At 36.9% G+C, this 23,853-nt stretch overlaps 1 protein-coding gene across 4 annotated transcripts in view; it reads left to right on the top strand.

Annotated features, from left to right (window-relative positions):
• Positions 1 to 551: 551 nt before the first annotated feature.
• Positions 552 to 23,853, top strand: part of Tab2 (TGF-beta activated kinase 1 (MAP3K7) binding protein 2) — a 73,519-nt gene continuing 50,217 nt past the window's right edge. For all 4 annotated transcript variants that reach the window (XM_047558507.1, XM_047558509.1, XM_047558508.1 and 1 more), the window contains exon 1: positions 552 to 928. The gene's annotated coding sequence lies outside the window, so the exon portion shown is untranslated. The remainder of the gene's footprint in view (positions 929 to 23,853) is intronic.

Below are 23,853 nucleotides of genomic sequence, written 5' to 3'. Positions count from 1 at the left end.
GCCGCCCCCAGGACCCCCAAGCGGCGCCGCCGGCCGCCCGCGGGTCCCGCCGCCCGCTTCCGGACCCGGCGAGACCCCCGCGACGGGCGACCGGCCCGGGAGCTCGGGCTTCCTTCTCCCTCCAACCCCAAGGGCGCTCAGCCCCCATGAGCGCAGGGAGACCGCTGCCCCCGCCCCGGCCGGCGGCCCCAGCGCCCCCCGCGCACGGCCCCGCGGCGGCCCGCGCCAGCCCGCGCCGCCGAGCAGCCTTCGCCCTCTGCGCTCCCCAGACGAGTGTGCGGAGGGTGAGTGTCGGGGGCGGGGTGCGGGGCGGGGAAAGAGCATCCCCGAGCCGCCGCCGCCGCCGCTCCCTCGCCGCCCGGCTGGGGGAGGCCTCGTCACAGCCGCCGCCTCAGCAGCGCCCGCAGATCTCGCGGTGTTTGCCGGCCTCCGCGCCGCCATATTGTGTGACAGTATTTTGATTTGGACTGGGCTGGCGGAGCCGCGGCGAGAGCGAGCGAGAGCTGGGGGGGTGGGGGGAGGGCAGGCGAGCGCGAGGGGGTGGGGGCAGAGGGAGGCAGGGAGGGCGAGCGACGGGAGCGGAGCAGCGGGCCGCGGCGACGCCGCCCAGCCATCGCTTTTGATCTGCAGCAGCCGCCGGCGGGGCGACCCAGCCCGACCCCCTCCCCTCCCCCTCAGCCACGAGCGGCGGCGGCGGCGGCGGCCGGAGGGAGTTGGCGGCGGCGGCCGATCGGAGGGGGCTGAGCGGGGAGGGAGGGAGGGCTGAGGTGTCCCCCCTGCCGGGTGGAATCGGAGGCGGCGGCGGCGCTGGCGGCGGCCGTGGTGGCGGAGGCGGCGGCGGCGACGGTAGAGACGGCTGCCCTAGTGGGAGAGGCGGCGGCGGCGGCGGCGGCCGAGGAGGAGGAGGGGGAAGCGGCGGCGGCGAAGGGTAAGCGGACAGCGCAGCCGGGCCTCGGCGGGATCCCCGGCGCGGCTCTCCCCTCGGCGCCCCGCGCCTCCCCGTCGTCGGGAAGCGGCTCCGCGGACTCGCGGGGAAGGCCCCTGCGGGGCGTCCGCTCCTTCCTCGCCCTCTTCCTCCCTCCGCCCCTGTCCTTCCCCCAGTGGCGAGGCGGAGAGGGAGGCCCCCCAAGTCCTCCAGCCCGGGTGGGGGTGGGGAGCATCGGGCCGGGCCTGGGCCCCGGGGCGTCGGTGTGGAGGGGGAGGGGGCTCGTGGGAGCCTCGCGCCCGGAGAGCCGGGGTGGGGAGGCCCCTGCCCCGACCCGCCCCCAGGCGTGTGTGGCTGGAGGTGGGGGCGGCACAGCTCCTGGGGCGCCGAGGTCTGCAGGAAGATGACTTCCCGGGGGTGCCGGGAGCGAGAGGGAGTTGTGCGGAGGTCGGGGGAGAACCCCGTTCCCTGCACGACTTCGATTTTCTGCAGCCTTTAAAGTGGGGAGCAAGCCCCGCTATGAATATGTGGCCCCTTAGACTTCACAGGAAAATACGAGTTTTCTGTCCCTTCCGCCTGAGACCCAGCGATTGTGGTTGAGATCCGGAGACGACGAGGGTCTTTTGGCATGGCCAAACAGGTGGCAGGTGGATCTTTCTGTTGCTGATGCTTTGGGATTGTTGGGGCAGAGTTGTGTACCCAAGTGTCAGCAGACCGAGTGAGTTTGTATTTATGTGTTTGGCCGTGTTTCATTCCATATATAGTATATTTGAGATGTTCGGTTTCCATTCAAGTCAGCTTAATTGTTGTGGAGAAATTCTTCAAATGTTTCTGATAAGAGGGTTTTCCAGGAGAGTGGAGGGAATTTGCAGCTTCACAGGGATTTCTCAGTAGTTGGTGAAATTTAGGTCTCCAAAGTGGAGACTGTTCACTGCCTTTATTCATTGGAAAGTTGTTGAGCACTAAGGTCGTATTCAAGGCAACAGTGAGGCAATATAATTTTGCATCCATTTTGTCTGTTTTGTAAAGTGCCAGATTTTAGGGTCAGGTTGATTCACATTATAAAAGAAAGTTTCTTGTACTCAAAGAATGTATTGCTCATTATGCAATTTCAAATTTGGCTGGGAATTTTGGTGGGCAAGGATAGTTTTTGCTTTCAGTTTTTACACTACTGCTGCTTATCACACTCTTGGTGTAGTAGCAGAGTATTGATACCTTTTCAAAAGTATCTTTTAGATTCTTTGCAATGGTGAAATCACAGTTTATTTTAAAACTTGACAGTTTGAAACCTCAAATTTTGAAAACATAGTAGCTGCTAATAAAAGATTTGCTTTTCATTTTATTGTATTCTTTGAGCACTTTAATTAGAAACCATGGGAAGAAGTGTCAGATAAATGAGCTATAGAAAAAATTAGAACCCAGTTAGTTTATGGATCCTTAACTTAAAAAAAAGTGTGTATGCAATGAATATATTGAATGATGGTACTATCAGTGTGTTAACAGGAAATAGAACAAAAATTCCAATGATTCAGAACTTCTGTTTGGGTTTCCCCCCTTTAAGCCTAAACAGTTTCTAGTAGAAGGGGCTTAAGTTTTAATTCTTAAAGAATCAGACTGAAAATTGAGTAAGTTAGTTAGATATACTGTTATTTCATTTTCCCCTAGGGTGCATGGAATAACTTTTCCTGAGTTTAAAAGTATTTTCCAAAGGACACTGATTAAATGCCACCATACAAACCCTCTTTAGTGAACTCTCATAGTAGAACCTGTGCTTTTGTAATGCATTAAAAATTGTGTACATGCTCAGAGGTTCATATGGTACATGTTCCCTGAAAACTACATTTTAACTTAATTCAATCCCATTTGATTGAAATAACACTTAACGTTTGGTTCTTTCTTTAGTGGAAAGAAGCATTTGCTTTCAGCTAAAGATATTGTAAGACCTGTGTACAGTTATTACACATCTAATTGAGGTAAACTCTGCCCAACTGAGTAGACACTACTGGATGCCTAATTATGTCTGTATTGAATATTGCTGCTTTAGTGTGTATCACACTACTCAGGTAAATGTCTTAACATGATGTCTCTTGAGTATCTTCCCAGAAATAAAACTTTATTCAACTTCTGAATTTTCTTTGTAAGGAAAATTCTTTTCTCACTCCACTGTTTAGAATGAAATGAACCTACTGCATTTTGAAAAATAGGCTCTTTTACTCTATGAGTAAAATATGTAGGCTCTTTTACTCTATGAGTTACATTGCCAGAAAAGTCCTTGAGGAATGTCTGAATTTTCTAAAACTGCAATTTTTTAAGTTATATAAACACATCAAGACAATAAGTTTATTTTTTTTATGATTATCAGCATACTTTACACAAGAAATTTTGCCTTCTATAGATGCTTTTAAAAAGATTTCTAGTAATCTTTACAACATCTAAAGTTTATAAATTGTAATTCAGAAAGATTTTAATTCCATTATATTTCTACTTGGCCAGGTTCCCATGACCCAGACAACAGTAGTACCATTTTTCCTTTGTGTCATTTATGCCATTTTTATTTGGTCAAAGATTGAGACTCTTTAAAGAACTATGAGAAAATAGAGGTTAGTGTGAAGATTAGGACAAAACAATAAGGAGAAGATAGGAGATAAGATGCTAGTGGAGGATTAGATGAACTGTTTTATGTAGCTGGGAATGTGATGTGGGTAGTGGTGGCTGCCAAGCATAGGAAAATGATCGTGCTGAACTGCACTGAGATTTGTTCTGTCTTTTAGTAGGCTCTGGCAATCTATATATGTCATCTTATTTAAGACCCTCTCTTTTAAGATAATAAGAATTTGAAGACATTACAATTTTATGGAATTTAAATGTATATATGTTCATATTTATTTGCCTCCAGCTTTTATTTTCAGAATACTTAAGATATTTTACCATTTTTTTCCTAATGATTCTGATTCTAAAAAAATAAAAATCAAGAGCACTTACTCAGAATGCTAAAATTCCTAAGTACTCCGGCAGTTGCCAGGTACTGTACTTCCTGTGTTCTCTTTAGTTAATCACTAAACTTTACTGTGATCTTGATAACTAAAGAATAAATGGGGAGGGTTGTCTTTTTCATTATTTTCTAAGTATCCCTCAAAACAACCGTTTTTATTAGTAAATGGTATTCTTCCTACACTCAGCCTTCCAGGATTTTTTTCTTTTTTGGGAGAGACAGGGGTTGTCCCAGAATCATGGTCACAAAACCCCTACATTGAAGTGATGCATTTCACTGAGATTTTTATTGACTTATTGTACAGAATATGCTTACTTTCTCATTTCCTAATCCTTAGAGAAGGAGTGAGCACAGTGAGAAATGCCAGCTGACAAATTGATGTTTGAGGAGATTCAAGTCAGAATTGTTGCAAAGTAACGTTGTGGATATTAATATCAATAAAAGATCTCTATGAAAAAGTTTTAAAAGATTTGTCACTTTAATGTGCGTTTGTTCAACAGTTAGTTTACATAGACCCCTTGTCTCCTGATGGTGCTTGGTAAATGAGCCTTCACTGAATGTGACTTTTTGATTTCTGTAATTCATTTTTAAGGTAAAAGTTTAATAGGGATTGTATTAGATATAGAATTATCTATTCCAGTTCAGAATTGGTATCAAAGGGGTGTTATCTTTGAAAGGAAGGAATTAATTTTCTTGAATTTCTACTGTGTGCCAAGTTTTCATTCATTTTACAAATGTTTTCTAAGTACTTACTATGGACCAGGGACTGTTGGAGATGGTGGAGATGTGGTACTGAGTAACAGACAAAAATGTTCTCATATAGTTTACTTTTTAGTGGTAGAAGACATAATAAATGACTAAAGTGTAGTGTGTCTGGAAGAAAAAAAGTACTGTGGAGAAAAATAAAACAGGAGGAGTTTGGGGAATGTTGCTTATTTGATCTTTTAAAAACTACTTAATGGGTATTATTCTTGATTTCAAAAAGCAAAAACTATCCAATACATAAAATTTTTTTCTTTGGATAATAAACTTCATAACTTGGGAACAAGATTATTTGTGCTTCAGAGTTATACAGTCTCAATTAATAGGAATTTCTTATTGTTATTATTTCAGAAAGCTGCTTTGTGGCTCAGTAGAAAATTTTGGAATTTATTACCCTGGTTTGAATCCTGGTTTTGCCACTTACTGAGTTTGCTGTTAAATTTGTGGCCAATTACAGTTTCTTTGCTTCTCTGATCCTGTTTTCTAATCTGTAATGAATATAATGTCTGTATGGTTGTTGCAATGATTAAGTTGTATGTTTAAATTATATGCAACAGAAACTCAACAAATTGCAACTTTTTTGCTTACCACCTAACTGGAGTTTTATATTAAAAAAAAAAAAAAAAAAAAAAGGCATGGCCAGAGTCAGTGATTCTTCAAGAAGCCCTCACAGCTCTGTGTGGACATAGTCTAATACAAGTTTCATTTGGCTAACTAAAGCTGTCTTGCCTGATAGCAGAAGGTTAATTAAACCACAGCTGTAACGTGTAGTCCCTGGTACTTTCTGGAGAATTTGTTCATGTTATCTAGTCAATGTAACATATGGAGTAACATCTTTTTGGTGAAGGAACATTGTGTCCTCTTTGGTCATATAGGTTGACAAGCTGGATCTGTGTTTGGACAAGTAGACAACAAAGTATTGTATTAGAATTCCTATTCATGTAAATTCTTATAAAACATTTAGTATAGTGCCTTATACATACTGTTCAGTGAGCATTCAATTTTGTCATTTTTCTCCTTTATTGTGTATGAAGGGTATTTCAAAGAATTTACCAAATACTAAGGAAGACATTTACAAAGATAAAAGAAAATAATGCAAATTGTGAATGAGGTTTTTTTTTTTGTTTTTTGTTTTTTTTTTCATGGAAAAGTAACCATTCAAATCACATACCTATTTTCATTTTTGCACTGGAAGATTACTAAATTGAGCTTCTCAAGGATAGACTAGATTTTGACCCTCCATGATCTGGTCAGTGCTTAGCCTGTAGTTAGGAACTTGGTATGTTCAGTGTTGAGTGGTTCTTGGTAATTTTTTGGTGTATCACAACCCTATTTGTTAGTAAACTCTGGAAGCTGAACTGTTAGGGGTACAGTGGATTTAAATTTTTGAGTCTTCCCTTTTAAGTACAGACTAAGATATTATAGCAGTTTTCTTGAATAACAACTTTTTTATTTTGAAAAAATACCCTAGAAATTGAAAGGAAGAGATCAATTATTTGCAACTAAACTAGTGTTCACTAACCTCTTCCTATGATGTTGACATCAATGTGAAAAAGGGATATAGCAGTTTTTAAAAGCAGAATAGAAAAATGAAGTCATGCATAATTATATGCTCTTAACTAACTTAAAGGTCAAGTTTATTTTGTCCCTTTAAGGCAATTTCAGTGAAACTGTAGATTTGCACTGGCTTTATGAATTAAATGGCTCGGTTATTTACTTACATTCCTGTGATGTGGGAAATACTGGTGTTTCCACAGAAAAGGGAAAACATCCCACCACCGCCCCAACACCCACTTTAACAGGAACCAGTTCTTCAGATGTTTGCATCTTAGTACCAGTAAGCTTTTTCCTATTCTGTTACAAGTTATCCTCTACCTCATGAATAATGATTTCAGCTTTCCTAAGATTAGAGACTTCTGTCTGGTCCTAAGACCTTTAGCCGTTTAACACAAATTATTTCTTGAATTAAAAATTCCTCCTAAAGCATGTATAGGATGATTTATATTCAGATTTGATATGCCTCATTATTATCTTGCAAATGAGAAAGACATACAATTAAAGATTCTAATACTCTTGTGGGTTTTTTGTTTGCTTGTTTTGAACAATAATCTACCACAGAAAAGAAATACTACTACAGGGTGTTTGAATGGCATCAGAAAGGAAGTCTGATTTACCCACAAACAGGTACAATAGAGGAGAGCAGAATAAAGTAAGAATTTGTAGTATTCTGATTGCCTTGTTAAAGAAAATGACATTTTCTTGTTTTACCTAAGAAGAAAAACAAAAATGGGGCTAACACCAGTACTCCTGGTAGGAGTCACAGAAGCCAAATAATAAAGTAGCGTTGGAAGGGTACTGCAGAGAGAGAGAAAGAGAGAGAGAGAGAGAGAGAGAGAGAGAGGGAGGCGCGCGCGCGCAGGGGAAACAAGAGTAAAGAAATGTGGAAATGCATGAATGCTATTTTTAATAGGATTGTTTTAAAAATAATTAATCCATTAATATAGCAGCAAAATTCATAATAACCAAGCTATGGAGCTATCCTAGGTGCCTTTCAACAGATGTATGGATAAAGAAAATGTGGTATATATACACAGTGGAGTACTACTTGGCCATAAAGAACAATGACTTTATGGCATTTGCCGATAGACAGATGAATGGTATTGGAGATTATCATGCTAAGTGAAAGAAGTCAGTCCCAAAAAAGTCAGAGGTCTTACGTTCTCTTATATGCAGAAGCTAATCCAAAATTAGGGGGGAGGGGTAAAAAATAGAAGAAAGGTAAGTGGAGTAGATAAAGGGAATTGAAGGGGAGGGAGGAAGGATGGGCTAAGGAAAGAACAGTGGAATGAATTTGATCTAACTTTCCTATGTATATACATGAATATACAACAGTAAATCTCACCATCCTGTATATCCACAAGACACAAACTTAAAAATATATATATATAAATAAATAGAAAGGTCAGTAGAGTAGAAGGAAAGGAGCAGGAAGGGAGGAGGGAAGGGAAAGGGGAAGTACTAGGAACTGAATTAGAACAAATTATATTCCATGCTTTTATAATTCTGTCAAAATGAATTCTAATGTGTAACTAAAAAAGAACCAAGAAAAAGAAGAAAATTCCCTAAAGAAATTGTTGTGTGAAAGTATTTTTTTGTGAATTCTTATTCCCTGATTTATTTCATCAGAATCATTAAATACTACTGTTATTTTGAGTCTTAGCTTAAAGTTAGTCTGGGATTTATTTACATTAAGGAAATTTTGTTTTGACCTTTAATACCTTTATACCATTTAGTGTCAACACAATTCAGCCTGTCCTAAGTTTGCTTCTGTCAGTTTGTCAGCCCAGGCAGCCCAGAGATATTGCTTATTTTAATCAGTGGCAATTTTGTGGAATGATTTTTCCAATCCTCATCAATGAGAGAATATTTGATAATATAGATGAAAACTTGAAGGTAGCCACTCAACCTTACACAACTTTGACCTTACATCAATCAAGTTTGAGGCAGAGAAATAACAAAAGCAGCCATTCCGATATGAACTGGGGAAACAGGACTGGAAGGGAGTTCACCTGATTTTAATTCTCTAAAGGAACCAAAGCAAATAATTACTTTGGATTTTTGAATTTTTCTGTTTGTTAACTTGTCATATCGTCAATCTCTGCCGCTTTAATTAAATATCTTAATTTTATTATGTTGGCAGTCCATACAGTGTAGCCCGAGTGCAAATATGAGTTCTATTGCTAACCATAGCTGTATGGTCTTAAATATTATTCAAACTCTTAAATCCAAGAAAAGTGGAAACTGTAATAGCTACCTTGAATGGTACTTCTGACTACATTTTCTGTATTATGTTACTTAGCATGGTGTCTAACTGAACTTAGTAACCATCAATAAATAGTACTCAAAATGTAGAATACTTTCCATGATGTCCTGAGGTTGGGGGCAGAGGGTGGTGCTGGGGATTGAACCCAGGCCTCATATATGCTAGCAAGAGCTCTGCCACTGGAACTGTGCTTTTTAAGGCAGTTTTTCTTCCCTGTAACTTTCTTATATTAGCCTCATTTTGATCACCTTTTATTCAGCAAAGTTTAATTATGAAAAGTAATAATCTTTGAAGTAATAAACAAGATGGATGAATAGTTGTTCTAGTTACATTAGATATGTAGCTTAAATAATTGTGAATTACTTTTTCAGTTATTTCAGTAACATTCTTTTTATGTCTATATTTCACATGTTGAAGAGAAATAGTGCTCTCATGTCCCTGTGTTCATCACTGGATTAACTATAATTGTCCTTGCTTTGATTTTTCCTAAAGTATTTTGTCTTAATTTATTGAGTGAACTGGTGTGTTTGTTGTGTTTTTCTGTACTAGTTAGTATTAAATGCTGTTTACAAATAATAATTTATATTAATAATACCATTTGCCTATTAATTATGGACTAAACTTCAAAACTCTTTCTAATATGATCGTAGTACAAATAACTTATTACTGATAAAGCCAATTGCTCTATAGTTCCTACTCAGTTTTAAAATGGACTGCATTTTATTAAGTATATTTAGAATATTCTGTTGTATATATAAATTTGAAATCTCTTGTCCTAAAGGTGATTAAATACTCTTTAGTCTTAAATGTGTGCAGTTTTTGTCCAGTCTGTAAAGTCAAACCAGAAACACAAATTATGATGGAGATCTAGCAGTTAGTCATTGGATAAATGATATAGTTATTACAGAAAGGATTTTGAGGTACATATTGGTTTGGGGAGGGGGCTTGTTTTTATACCCAAATAGATTTTCTGCTATCAAAAGTCCACCATGTAGTGTGAAGGATTACTTGTGTGTGTGTGTGTGTGTGTGTGTGTATATATATATATATATATATATATATATATATATATATATGCACAAAAGTATATATATGTACATTTTATGTTTGTTTTGATCAAATGTCATTATTTTGAAAAATAGCATATTTGTAAATCTTTTCAGATGGGTCACTTAATACAATTAATGATTGGGTCAGCAAATTAAGTTTGCTCTTTTGTGTGTGATGGAGGGAATTGATCCCAGGGCCTTGTGCATCCTAGTGAACACTTTATCACTGAGCCACATTCCAAGTCCTGATTTTGCAATTTTGCAGTGTGCAACATTTGACTTCCAAGCAGCTAAGTCAGTAATATTTGCTAAAAATTTAAATGGAAAAAACCCTCCCTTTAAAAATTAATAGTTTTAGGGCTGGGGGGATAGCTCAGTTGGTAGAGTGCTTGTCTCACAAGCACAAGGTCCTGAGTTCAAATCCCCAGCACCACAAAAAAATAAAATAAATAAAATAAAAAATTAATAGTTTTAAATTTATGCTATAAAGCCTATCGTATTATACTTGTTTCCATATTCTGGATGTTCTATACTTGGCATTCTTTGGACTGTTTTGTCTTTTTTTTAATACTATTATTTCCAGATTATGGACTTTTTTTAATGTTAAGTTACCCTTAGAAAATAATTATAGAGAAGATAGCAATATAGTCAAGAAGATTGTTGCTTTTAAAAAGAATTTAGAACAGATTACATGTTCCATTTTAATCCATTGAGCACAAATTGTGGTATAGTTGCTTTCTTGAGGGGAAGGGATTTTGTTGTTTCACATTTTCCTCAATCCATCCAATGTCACATTAACTTGGTATAGTTGTTTTTTAAAAAGACAGGGGCCTGATAAACATAGACTTCTGCTTTTTAGAACTTAACCCATTAAAGTCCCAAGTTTTCAATTCTGCAAATAGGTCCATGAAATTGACACAGGTGTATTAAAATAGGTTGGAAATCACAATCTAGAGATTAGTATATCATCTATTTATATTTTCAGACATTCTAATCATTCATTTACTACTTTTCTCAAAAGAATAAAGCTCTAAAAACATTATTTATTTCAAATGTTTTCTTAAGTGTGGTGTATTTGTTCAACTTAAGTGTTTATAGGCATCCCTCATCTAAGATGATGAGACTTAACATTAACTCCTAGGTGTCACAGTTAAGTAGTTGCTAGAATTAGAAAATGTTCTCAAAGAACAAATCTAAGATGTCAGTGTCAAAAAGTGCTGGAAATATAGGTACTGTATATTTACATGAGGTAATAACTGTTGCAGCCTTACTCTGTGACTAGCATGTAGCTCCGTTTACCACTGCAAATAGTACTTGATTAAGTACTGTTTGCCACTTTTATGATTTTCTAGGAAATGGAAAAATAAACAAGTGGAAAGGGGATTTCAAAAGAAAATTCTGTCTGCCACATATGGTGATTCTGCTTTTTTACATATAAATATGCACTGACGCTTATTGATTGGACTTGTTTGCTCTTTGAGATTTTTCTCGCTGAAGTGATTGGTTGGCCTCAGGGAGACATCCTCATTCTCTCCATGAGATTTTTCTGGATGACTGTCCAGTGCCTTTGTTGTAGTTCTACAAGTGGAACGAGAAGTACTCTTTAGGGGAAGATAACTGGTTCATAGGAAAATTTATCTGGTGATCTTAGCCAAAGTCAAGATACTGATCAGTACTTCAAGTTTTATAGAATATATCACATGGGACTATAACTCCTAAAAGTTTCATATGCCTTGTATGGCACACCTATGCGGAATAGCTGCTCACCCAAGAAATCTTGACTTGCTCATTTTTCTGTGGTGTTTCATCTCTGTATTCTTTATTATTAAATCTTAACTCGGTAGTTTTGAGTTCCTGCTGTGTGCCAGGTCCTTTCTATGCAAAGGGGATGTAGAGATTAATAATCTATAGTTCTTGTCCTTGGAGACGTGTGTAAGTGACTATGATATACTGTGACAAATGTTGTGACAGGGTTAAACAAAATTCTTGAGGAATCCACAGGAGGGAGTTTCTGATTCAGTGAGTGATGAAAGGATACAACAGGGAAATCTTCATAGGAAAAAAATGACATTACTCTGAGTGTGTGGCAGACAAGGAAAAGACAGGTTTGGGGTAAAGAGGGCATTTTGGACAGAGAAAAACAGTATGGAAATACAGATGGAAGGAATGTCCATCTGTAAATACAGATGGAAGGAATGTCCATCTGTATTTAGTAATTGTGAGTAGTTCCACAGTGTGTTAGGCTCCAGTGGTGGGTTAATAGGAAGTGAGATGGAAAATGAGAAGACAGAGCATGAAGATAGAGTACTCCTTAAAGAAAATTTGACTCCATTTCTATTAATGATGGAAGGCAAGTTCTTCACATTCTAGAAAAACAGCAGAGAGAATACTTAAGAAAAGAGCTACACTTGGGAGGGAGAGTTAGGCCTTATAAACATTTGTTTGAGAGTTGATAAAGATCAGAATTAAGGCTGTGATAATAGGGTAATTAAGGAGATGAGCAGATGGGCTTGAGAAGGGAATACCAAGTGTGAAGTAAAGATAAGGGTCATACATACCCTGGCTTGAGTTCCTAGGTACATGGTGGTGACATTCACTGAGAGAGAACAGACCAGGGGAGTAACAGGTGAGGAAGATAAGCTGTTAGTTTTGTTTGTTGATTTTAAGGTTCCTGTGGAGGTAGAAAGAGATAGAAAGAAAAGGTAACTTTATTTGGAGGGAGACAAGGAAGGCTTTCTGATTAGGTTACAGTTGAGCAGGTACCTGAAGTGATAAAAACAAGAGCTTTCCACATAGAAGGAGCAAATGCAGAGGCCTTTCGATGAAAGCCTTCTTGCCGTCATCCTTCCAAGAGCTCAAAGACTGGTACAGTTGGAACGGAGTGAAGGAGAGGGAGAAGGGTAGATGAGATCCAAGTGAGTAAGCTTTTGTAATAGGGTTTTTAGTTTGTGTTGTCTTTCTGCCTTATAGTCTCACCTTTCTAGCAAATCTCAACCCCTGGCAAGCACCTTCTGTTCTCTATCCCTATAATCTTGTCACTTTCAGTGCTACATAAATGGAATCATACAGTGTAATGCTCTTAAAGTCCGTCCAAATTGTTACATGTACCAGTAGTTTGTTGCTTGTTAATGCCAAGAAGTATACTATTGTATGAATATACCATAATTTATTTAACCTTTCACTAATTTGAAGGACTTCAGAGGTCTCCAGTTTGGGGCTGTAAAAATAAAACTGCTATGAACTATTTCTGACTTTTTTTGTGTTGTGTGTGAAAAATTATCATCTCTATAGCATAATCCCCAGGAATGCAGTTGTTAGACTGTGTGATAAATATATGTTCAACTTTATAAGAAACTAACAGACTTTCTAGCATAATTGTTACTGTTTTATATCCCCACTAGCAGTGTATGAGATATAGTTTCTGTGCAGCATCCTGTGCAAATACCATTGGTATTTTCAGTATTTTTTTTTTTTAAAGTTTCAGCCAGTCTAAAAAGGTGACATCTCATTGTATCGTTAATTTGTGCCATGACTATTTTTTTTTGGTGCTGGGGATCCAACCCAGGGCCTTGTGCTTACAAGGCAAGCACTCTACCAACTGAGATATCTCCCCAGCCCTGTGCCATGACTATTGATTGAACATATTTTCATGTGCTTTTTTGCTGTCCACCATATTTCCTGTATAGTGCAGTGTCCGCTTAAGTCTTTTGCTCATCCTCCCCTCCCCCCCAATACTGGTGATTGAATCCTAGTGTGCTCTACCACTGAGCTACATTTCCAGGCCTTTTTATATTTTATTCTGAAACAGGATCTCCCTAAGTTACCCAGGCTGTCCTTGAACTTGTAATCATTTTCCCTCAGCTTTCCAAGTTGTTGGGAATAGAGATGTGCCACCATGCCTGGTTGTTTTCTTGAGAAACCGGATTGTTTTCTTGAGAGTTCTTTACACATTCTGGTTCCAAGTCCTTTGTTGACTAAATGATTTTCAAATATTTTCTCCTGGTGTTTAGCTTCTCATTTTATCTTATAAATAGAACCTTTTGGAGGGCAAAGTTTTCTTTTAATTTTGATGAAGGTCAGTTTATGCATTTTATCTTTTATGGATTGTACCTGTCTTGTCAACTCTCAGAAGTCTTCAACTAACTTTAGGCCCCAGAAGATTATTCTGTTTTAAAAGTTCCCTTGGAGCTTTATATCTTAACTTTTATAGATGTGACCTACTTTGATTTAGTATGAAGTTTAGGTTGAAGTGAGGGTTTGTTTTGTTTGCCTGGGGATGACCAGTTGTTCCAACATTAATTTCTTGAGAAAACTATCCTTCGTCCATTGAACTGTTTTTGTACTTTTGGCAGAAGTCAGATGGCTGTAAGTATGAGGTTCTATTTCTGGATTTTCTCTTCTTTTCATGACTCTTCATATTTGTCCTTCCACTAATACCACATGATCTTAATAACTATATAGTAAGTCATAAAATCGTAGTGACATTCCTCTGACTTTATTCCTTTTCAGATTTTTTTGTATATTCTAGTTCCTTCCCATGTAAAATTCAGAATCTATAAAAATGTACTGCTGGTATTTTTATAAGAATTGCATTGAATCTATAGCTCAGCTTCAGGGGTCATTGACATTTTTATTTTGAATCAGTTCATGAACATGGTATGCCTCTTCATTTAGTTAGGTCTTTGATTTCTTCCATTAGCATGAAAAGTTTCTAGCATACAAGTCCTATACACATTTTGTCAGATTTATACCCAGATTTTAAAGAGATTATAATGATTATTTTTTATAATTCTAAATTCTAATTATTCATTTTTAACCTATATCAGTATGTTAACTAAATCAGTATTATTGATTTCCATGGGTGAATGTTATATCTTGAGACCTTGCTAAATTAACTTATCAGTTATAAGAAGTTTTTTGTTTTGTTTTGTTTTGTTTTAAAACAGTTTTGGGGGTTTCTTAATGTGCCTGGAAATACAGACAGTTGTGATTCTTCCTTTCTGAACTGTGTGCCCTTTATTTTCTTTTGTCTCTGTGCTCTCACTAGCACTTTTTGTGTTGTGTTTAATAGAAATGGTAAAAGCAAACAAGCTTGTCTTGTGTCTGATCTAGGGAAAAAGCATTCAGTCTCTCACCAACAAGTATATGTTAGCTGTATGTTTTTTGTAGGTGTCTATCAGGTTAGTTCCCTGTTTCTGGTTTGTGAAGAGTTTTTATCATGACTGGGTCTTGAATCTTTGAAAATGCTTTTTTTACTCTAATTGATAATAGTTTCTGTTTTTTCTTCCTTAAAGTGATAATTTTCTTTTTTTATTTATTTTCTCTGTGTGGAATAAACTCTTGGGATGGAACCAAGATGTAAGCAAAGAGACCATATTGGAAATTATTGCAATAATCCAGATGAGAGGTGATAGTGGCTGGGATCAGGGTGGCAAAAGGAAAAGGTGAGTATAGGTCAGATTTTGGATGTGTTTCAAATTCTCTGTGGGCAGGATTGCTGATGAATTGGATATGAGGTATAAAAGAGAATTCAAGAATGACTCCCAAGATTTTTGGCCCAGACAATTGGAAGTATGGAATTGTTGTTGACTGAGTTGGGGCAGAGTGGTGAAGTAGCAAGTTTAGACTGAGCTGGGCAATCAGGAACTTGTTTTTTGGTTTTTGTGTTTTTTGACCATGTTAATCTTGAAATATCTTTTAAACATATAACTGGTGATATTAAGTAGGCAATTCATTCAGTATTCAAAATGGAATTTAAGCAAGAGATTTGGGCTAGAAACATAAAATTTGGGAGTCTTCAGATAAGTTTATGTGTAAGAAATTATAGTGGTATTTGTTAAAAACTATTCCTATAACTACTTATTGTTTACTGTCATATTCCTTAAGGTTTATTGGTAAAAAGCCAGATTCTCCTAGCATATGAAGAACTTTGAAAATGTGAATTGGTTCTATTTATCAACAGATAGTTGTATCTGACATTAAGTGCACCAGAAATATGTGGTTGGGAGATAATTTTGGGAATAGGTATTTGGGGGAGTATATTTACCGTAATATATATTTGAAACCATAATATTTATTTAATAGGTAGATGAATAATAGTAGTCACTTAATAGTGTCTTACTAATTTTCAGAACTTTGTCCTAAATCTTTTTAAAAATGAAGTAGCTCTATGAGTGTTGTGAAAAGAGTTTGACACTATGAATAAGTGCCCAAATGACTTTCTGTGGCAGCACTTTTCAGTAGATTTAAACAACCAGAGAGAGAAATCAAAACCAATTAAAAACAACAATACAAACTAGCTAGCAAGAAGATTCTTAAACCAGACATAAATTGGTGAAGGAAGAGGGTAAACCTCAGTCACCGAGAGTTGGTGAAAGTTTACTTTACATTGAAGTTTTCTGGAAAATACTTTTTAAATACTGCAGGGTTTGTTTGTTTTTCTGTTGTAACTGATGATTATTAACTCTAATGATATTTTCTTACTGGTAATTTATATACTTTAGCACCATTATTTATCCCCATTGCAGCATTTACCAAGTTGTATTACAATTATCTGTTTACTTTTCAGTGTTTCCCACTAACTGCACATTTTTTACATTATTAGTACAATGCCTAAGCACATGAACTGTACTAAGTACTTGTGCATAAGCGAATGAATGCAGACTACCAAAGTTTAAAGCTGGTAGACTTGTTTGTTTTGGAAAGTAAATGGTTTTTGAGATTATAGAGTACAGGTTACCTTGAATGCTTTCCAACAAGCATTTCACTCCTAGAGAATATACACCTGTATGCATAGCACCATCCTGAATCCAAAGTCAATGCTGCACACATTTTGCCTTTTGATATTTTTTCCCAGGTGGCAATGGATTTCTGTAGATTAACCTGAACTTTAGCTAAGACTTTTCATGTTGGATGGATTGCACATTGCAGATAGTAGACTGGGCTTATTGGGTCCATATGTTGCATGTCTTATAGGAAGTTTCTGGTGCACTTTTTAAAAGAAAGGAATTGTTATCAGCCTACCTACTATCTAGTTCTTCTCCCCATTTCCAGGTAGATGGTAGGAGTATAAGCGAGGTTTCCCTTCAGTAATAATACTTACAATAATTATAAGTAATAATACTTACGGTAATTATACTTACAAAATATTTTCATATACCTTTTCATTTATGCACTTTATAAGACAAAAATGTCCTGAGGCTTTACTATTTCAGTGTAGATTTAAATACCAAAATAGATACTTTATAAAGGCATAGTGTGATTTTCATATCTGTAGTGTGTGTGTATGTGTATTTGTGCATGTCTCTGTATATTCATGTATAGACATATATCTTAATCCAATACAAAAAACAAGTGAATATGTTACAAATCTCTTGACCCATTGCCTGTCACTTGCTATGTATAAGGTATTAATAAATAGAAAAATTGTTACACAATTATTAAAAAAGACTTTATGATCATTTTTGTTATAACTTTTCATTTGACGCAGCTAGTACGTTGTCACCACTATGAAATACAGAAAGACTTAACAGTATAATAAACTATACAATAAGTGATTATTGTGTGTACTGTGTTTGTCCAGATAACAGATACCTGAACAAGAATACTGGAGAATAGGGGATGAGTACAAGAGAGTTTTTGTGGGAGTGATCACTGAAACTGCCATTGACTATATGTGGAAAGTAAAAGAATTGGAGACATGACTGTTTTCTAGTTTCAGAATCACACTGCTTAAAATAATGAACAGAAATGCATTTTTTGGGTGGGAGACAATGAGTTTTGTAGATAAGATGAATTTAGGTTGGTAGCATGGTTATTGGCAGGCTGTTAGTTTTGCTTGTTCTGGTTCCACCCCTTTCTTTCCCCCTCATGTCTGAATTCCACTGGTATTAGTCTAATAACTTCCCTTGAGGAAAAATAACTTTTTTAGTCATAATCCACAATAGAGCTTGAAATGTGTGGAGGGCAGTTCCTTGTTTCTTACCCACATTCCCATCCTCTTCCCCTATCCCCACCATATTGAAAAAATTACTTAGAATAAATATACCACTGTCATTACTTCCATCCTACTTCGATAATATTGATAGATACATTTTTATATGAAATAAATAAGGTAGCTTGGCAAAACTCTTTGAAGAAAAACAAACCTTTATGATGTATTTGTGATTCAAATATTAATGAGTAAAGTAACACATCATTCATCTATTACCACTAGGTAATACTTCAGAAGATAATTGAAACTTATCCCCAGATCTGTTTAATAATAGATTTTATGTAGAGATTTAAAAATACTTATATAAAGATATTTATAGCTCCAAATTATTTCTTTATAATTTTTATATGCTTTGCTACTTTCTGAAATAGAGAAAAGCACTCATTCCTTGCATACTAAACCTTTTCTGGAAGATAGAAAAAGCTTCAGAATGAGTCAGGAACCCCAAGTTCTAGTCCAGGGCTGGCACTAAGTTGTGTGAGAATTGTCTACGTGGACTCTGGAACTCCACCTAGCATGTAGTAGGTGCTTTGCAGAAACTTTTAGAATGAGTCATTGTTTTATGCCTAGTTTAGTACTCCTCCTCTGATTTATTACTTGAAATTCATTGCTTCCTAGTAAATAAACTTACGAATTTTTAATCAGTAGGGGCATCTAGGTTCTCATAGGGTTGAACTATAAGTTTAATTTATAATGTTTGTTTTAGCTGCTGACTGGATTTTTTGACCTTGTCTTGATAAGTTTTTCTGGTATTTGAAGTTGCCAAACAAGTGATCTTCCAATACTTGATTTATTGAGAGCACTTCACTTATTGAGTACATTTTATGTGCCTGTGTTATATATAGCAATGTCCTATATTTAAGCACTAGCTTACTCTCCAGAGATTGTGTAACTTGGCTGAAGAGACACAGAAGTAGAAGTGTAGGAGAATAAATGAATGTTCATTTAAGTGTTGAAGCATGACCCACAGGAACAACAGTTAAGTTCTAGGAATAGAGCCCATGTGGGCTGAAGCAGAATAAGGATTCAAGAAGAATCTGAAATTGAAGATTTTCAAGATGTAGTTAGGAGTTTGATATCAAGAGGGAGAAATCATATTCTAAGCAATGGCTGTAGGTACTAAAGAAAGAAAGGGATGTCAATATGTTCAAACAGTCCCGACTGGATTCCTAAGGGTGTGAAGACTGGTGGGAAAAAAAGTAAGTGGATATAGTAGAGATATTTTAATCGAGGCTATGTGTTCCTGAGGGGATCTGAGGATGGGATTGAGAGAGGTCTGAGTTGTGGCATGCACCTGTAATCCCAGCTACTAGGGAGGGCGATGTAGGAGGATTGCAAGTTTGAGGCCAGCCTAGGCAATTTAGTGGGACTCTATCTCAAAATAAAAATGTTTTAAAAGGACTGGGGATGTACCTCAATGGTAGAGTGCCCCTGGGTACAATCCCTAGTACAAAGAAGAAGAAGAAGGGGAAGGGGAGAGGGAGGGGGAGGGGGCGTCTGCATTTGGATGAAAAAAGTTAACTTCTAACTGAAACTTGGCATATTCTTTTGTTACAGTTTTAAGCAGCAGATTACAGTGGTATTAGCAGTACTTGTCTTTATTGCTAATAGAAAAAGCACAGACAACTTTCACATCTATCATTGTGGCATCTCTAGATGTAATTTATGCATATTACTACTTTACAATTATGGTTTTAAAACTCCTGATTGTTTTTTTGTGTTGTATGTTAATAAAGAAACATATACATATTAATCTATCATAAATAAGGTAACTGGGGTTTAGTATCATTGGTGGGGGGGTGATGGTAATATATTTTATTTAAATATACAATTGAAAGACTACCCAAGGGGCCCACCACCCCTGATTTATTGTAGAACCGAACTGGAAATGGCATTGAAAACCTGCCTGATGGGTTTTAGTGGAAGTGATAAGCAGGAAAGGAACCTAATGAATTTTTCTGTGCCATTAACAGAATAAATGAAACTTAATTTAGGAAGTTTTAGAGTTTGAAGAAGTGTTTTTTGGTTTGTTTGTTTTTAAGAGAAGGGGAACTCTTCTTAGCACGCAGCTGTGGATAAACTAAGGTTTAAAAAAGGTAACCAAAATTCATCCATAATTCCACATTTACTCTCCTTGCCCTCATATTATATATCCATTTAAGCTTATTTAATTCTTGCACAACTGAGTGAAATATTTGAAGTAGATACAGAGGAACATTTCTTAATTTGGTATACTAAATAGGTCAGGGAGCCAAGGCACATGTCTGATAATTTAGATGTTGGATGATAGGAACAGCATGATTGGTAGCAATAGAGATGGAGTAGAATCTCAAAGAGATTTGAAAAGAAAACTATATAAGTTGAATTTTTTGGATTTTGGAAAGGTAATGTGTGTTGTGTATTATGTAACTCTTCTAAGCAAGATCTGAGACATCACCCTATAATTAAATACTAGTATTTCTGCAGTGAAACATGGAAATACTCACAGTAAGTGGGCTAAATCAACCTATAAATAGTTTTACATCAACTCAAGTCAATTTTTTCCCATTTCCAGATGAGTTTTGACATGAAACTTCATGGAAAAAAAAAAAATCTCTTCTGTATTTTTTAAATTTTAGAGCTATGGAAGTAGTTGACTATGATTTCCAGTGAGGAGAGTCTTCGGAGTTGTTTTGAAGACTGTTACAAAATGGTTGAGATTTAAAGGAGTTGGATAAAGGTAAAAAAGGACAAGAGAAGAGTTGAAGTAGCTTCAGTTTTCAGACCAAAAAGAAAATTGCTACTTCAGTGAAAAAATTGGAGAGTTGAAGGAAGCCAATTTGGGAAGAGTTTAAGTAAACATAAGCACAGTTAAGGAAACATTTTTGCCTCACTGATATTCCCTTTTATATTTTTCATATTCTTTATCATTGATAAATTAGCTTGAAAGTTATTAGAGTGTAAAATTACCTTCTAAAAGGAGCTCTTAATTCTTAGCAACCTACAAGGAGCCTAGCAGCCTCTATGTTGAAACCTTAAAGTGTTTCTGGATTGTGAGTGAATGGAAGGGCCTTCCTTGGTGGTTGAGGACTGTGACCCTACTCACTGAACAAAATCTGGAAAAGTGACTAAAGGGAGTGGAGTGAGGTACTTAGCTTCTAACACATCCTCTTCTGTATGTCAGATCACTAGTGTGGCCGTGTTCATCGTAATATGAATTTATTTCGAAGTGTTCATCATTCAGTTGCAGTGGTCACTAATGTGGGCAGATGTTGCTCTGTGTGCATAGCAGCAGTCTGTGCTGTGTGTTTCTCTTTTTAGGCTGAGTCAGGACATCAACTCAGGTAGAAAGCATTAGCATACATAATGGTGTGCTTTTGTTCTGAAATCTGGAATATAGATAGTTAATGCATGAATACCCAGGATTGAGGAAGTTTTAACTCTCTTGCCATTCTGTACTTCTTTTGCATTCACTCTGAAAAATGGGCTTATATATGGGTATTATCATGTAAGTAATATCTCCTAGAAATAGGGAAAACCTTTTAAAAAATGAAACAAACCTCAATAATTACTCTTAAATACATTATTTTGTATTTACTATATATAAATGTGTGTCCTTATTTATGATTTATAAGAAATAAGACAAATTTTGTCTATTAAACTTGTTCATAGTACACTAATTTATGTTGAGAACTTTTATGTTTTTCTTAAATAAATTAAGGTTGGACTAAATCTGTAAAGTCTTTTTAAATTTCAAATTCTATAATACTGAATGTTTCATCAAGTAGATTAGAACACTTAAACTACAGCTTTGAGATTTTCCTTAGATTATGCTGAATGTAGATGAATGCCAGAGGAACAGTGAAAGAATGAATGTCATAACTTTGTGCCTCTATCCTTTTAACAAACATTAAGGAAAGGCATAGAAATAAGTATTGTAGTAAACTAAAAGAGACTGCACAGTGTTGACCAAAAAAGGAGTTTTCAAGAAGAAAGTTATTAGTAAGGACATTAGTACAATAAAGAGGAAAGAACCCTGGACCTAGAGTTAGAAAACCACAGACACATTTCTGCCCTTGACTCTCTGGTTATTAGTTTTGATAATCAGTAAAAAAAAAAAAAGTAATTGTCTGAACCTTGCAAAAGTTTGTCTGAACCTAGCCTTCCTCATTGGTGTTCGGGAAAATCTAATGACATGGTAAGTTGGAAAGTACCTAGTAAAACTTAAAACATTCAGTGAACTTAAGTGATTGCAAAAAAGGTCAATGAGGAGCCTGAAGAAGTTCTTGGATTTGATGATTTGAAAAAAGTATTATCAAGGGAGAGACCTTGAAGGCAGGTTAAAACAAAGTTTGGCAAGTTGTGAGTGGTAAGAGAGGTGAACTGGCATGACATATTTATTCCTTACATTACTAATGCGGTTTCTTCCATACTCGCTGGTATTTCATACTGGACTAGGAATAGATAGAGGGCAGAAAGTTTAATAAATAGGTTTGAGAATAAATACTTCCTGAATGATTTTCACACTTAAGGTTAAGGAAAAACTTTGTGGTATGAGCCTGTGTGTGTGTGTGTGGGCGCTGACACGTGTGACTGTTTAAGATGGATAAAACTTTTACGTGGTCATAGGTTAAAGGAGGAAACTGAAAAGAAAGGATATTGGTTTCTTCAAGGAAATGTAAAAGGAGGAGGGGTTGATAGGGTTTGGAGCCATAAAGGAAAATGTTAGTCTTTTGTTGTTGTTCTTTTTAGGTATACATGACAGTAGAATGTATTTTGGCATATTATACATATTTGGAGTATAACTTATTGTAATTAGGATTCTATTCTTAAGGTTGTATATGATGCAGAGTTAACCTGGTTGTGTATTCAAATAGAAGCATAGGAAACTTATGTACCATTAATTCTACAGTCCTTCCTATTCCCCTTCCTCTCCCTTCCCTTCATTCCCCTTTGTCTAATCCAGTAGATTTCTATTCTTCCCCTCCCCACCCTTCCTTGTTGTGGGTTAGCATTCATATATCAGAAAGAACATTTGACCTTTGGTCTTTTGGAATTGGCTTATTTCACTTAGCATGATATCCTCCAGTTCCACCATTTACAGGCAGATGCCATAATTTCTTGTTTCTTTATGGCCAAGTAATTTTCAATTATGTATATATACCACATTTTCTTTATCCATTCATCTGTTGAGGGTCTCCTAGTATGGTTCCATAGCTTAGCTATTGTAAATTGAGCTGCTATAAACATTAATGTGTCTGCATCACCGTAGTGTGCTGATTTTAAGACCTTTGGGTATAGATTGAAGAGTGAGATATCTGGATCAAATGGTGGTTCCATTCTAAGTTTTCTAAGGAATCCCCATACTGCTTCCCATAGTGGTTGCACCTGCTTTCCATAATTGGTTGCACCAATTTGCAGTTCCGCCAGGCGTGTGTGAAAATACCTTTCTCCCCAAATCCTGGCCAACATTTACTGTTTCTTGTATTTAATTGCCATTTTGACTGGAGTGAGATGGAATCTCAGTGTAGTTTTAATTTACAGATAATGCTCGTCTTATTCGTAAGAGATCATTTCCTATAAAAAGTATCAGACCCAGGATGTTTTACCATTGACTTTTTGAAAACTTTTCAACCCCTGGATACCTTTCAGAACTCAGAGAAGAAAAGGTAAACTTTGTGGTTCTTTTTATAAAGCTGACATACATGATAGTAAAACAGAATAAAAGAAGACTACAAACCAGTCTCTCAAAAGTTGGTGCAAAAAAAAATGTTTAATTGTTAAGTGGAATCTAATATGGCATTAGCAGAATAGTACTGTGACCAAGTGGGATTCATTTGAGGAATGTAGTGATAGATCTAATTAATTCTTATTGATGGGAGGGGGGTATGATTATCCTGAGGGAAACAAAAAAGGGGAAGAGGGGGATTCAACATTTATTTCTGCTTAGAATTCTTAGTAAAATAAGAATAAAGGGATATTCCTAAGATGATTTATATCTCAGATCAGGAGGTAGCATTTTGTTACTAGAAACATCAAAATACTAGAATTGGTATTTAGTAAAATTCTAAAAATCCATGTTAAAAAGTTATGAATTGTAAAAGATCCAGCCAACATTATTATTACATAACATTGTCTTGGAAATGCTAATCAGTGTAATTAGACCAAAAAACAAAACAGGAGGTGTAATTATAGAAAGGGAAGAGGCAGATTTAATTATTTGTAGTTAACATTGTGTATCTGGAAAAGCCAAGAAACTGAAATATTGCTATGAGTAATGAGATTTCAAAATGATGGCTAATTATAAAATTGAAAAGCATAGTAATGGTT

Source organism: Sciurus carolinensis, chromosome 7 (genome assembly GCF_902686445.1).
Source record: "Sciurus carolinensis chromosome 7, mSciCar1.2, whole genome shotgun sequence".
Lineage (NCBI taxonomy): Eukaryota > Metazoa > Chordata > Mammalia > Rodentia > Sciuridae > Sciurus > Sciurus carolinensis.
Note: the sequence above shows the minus strand (reverse complement) of the source record. Positions and strands in the feature narration are given on the sequence as shown.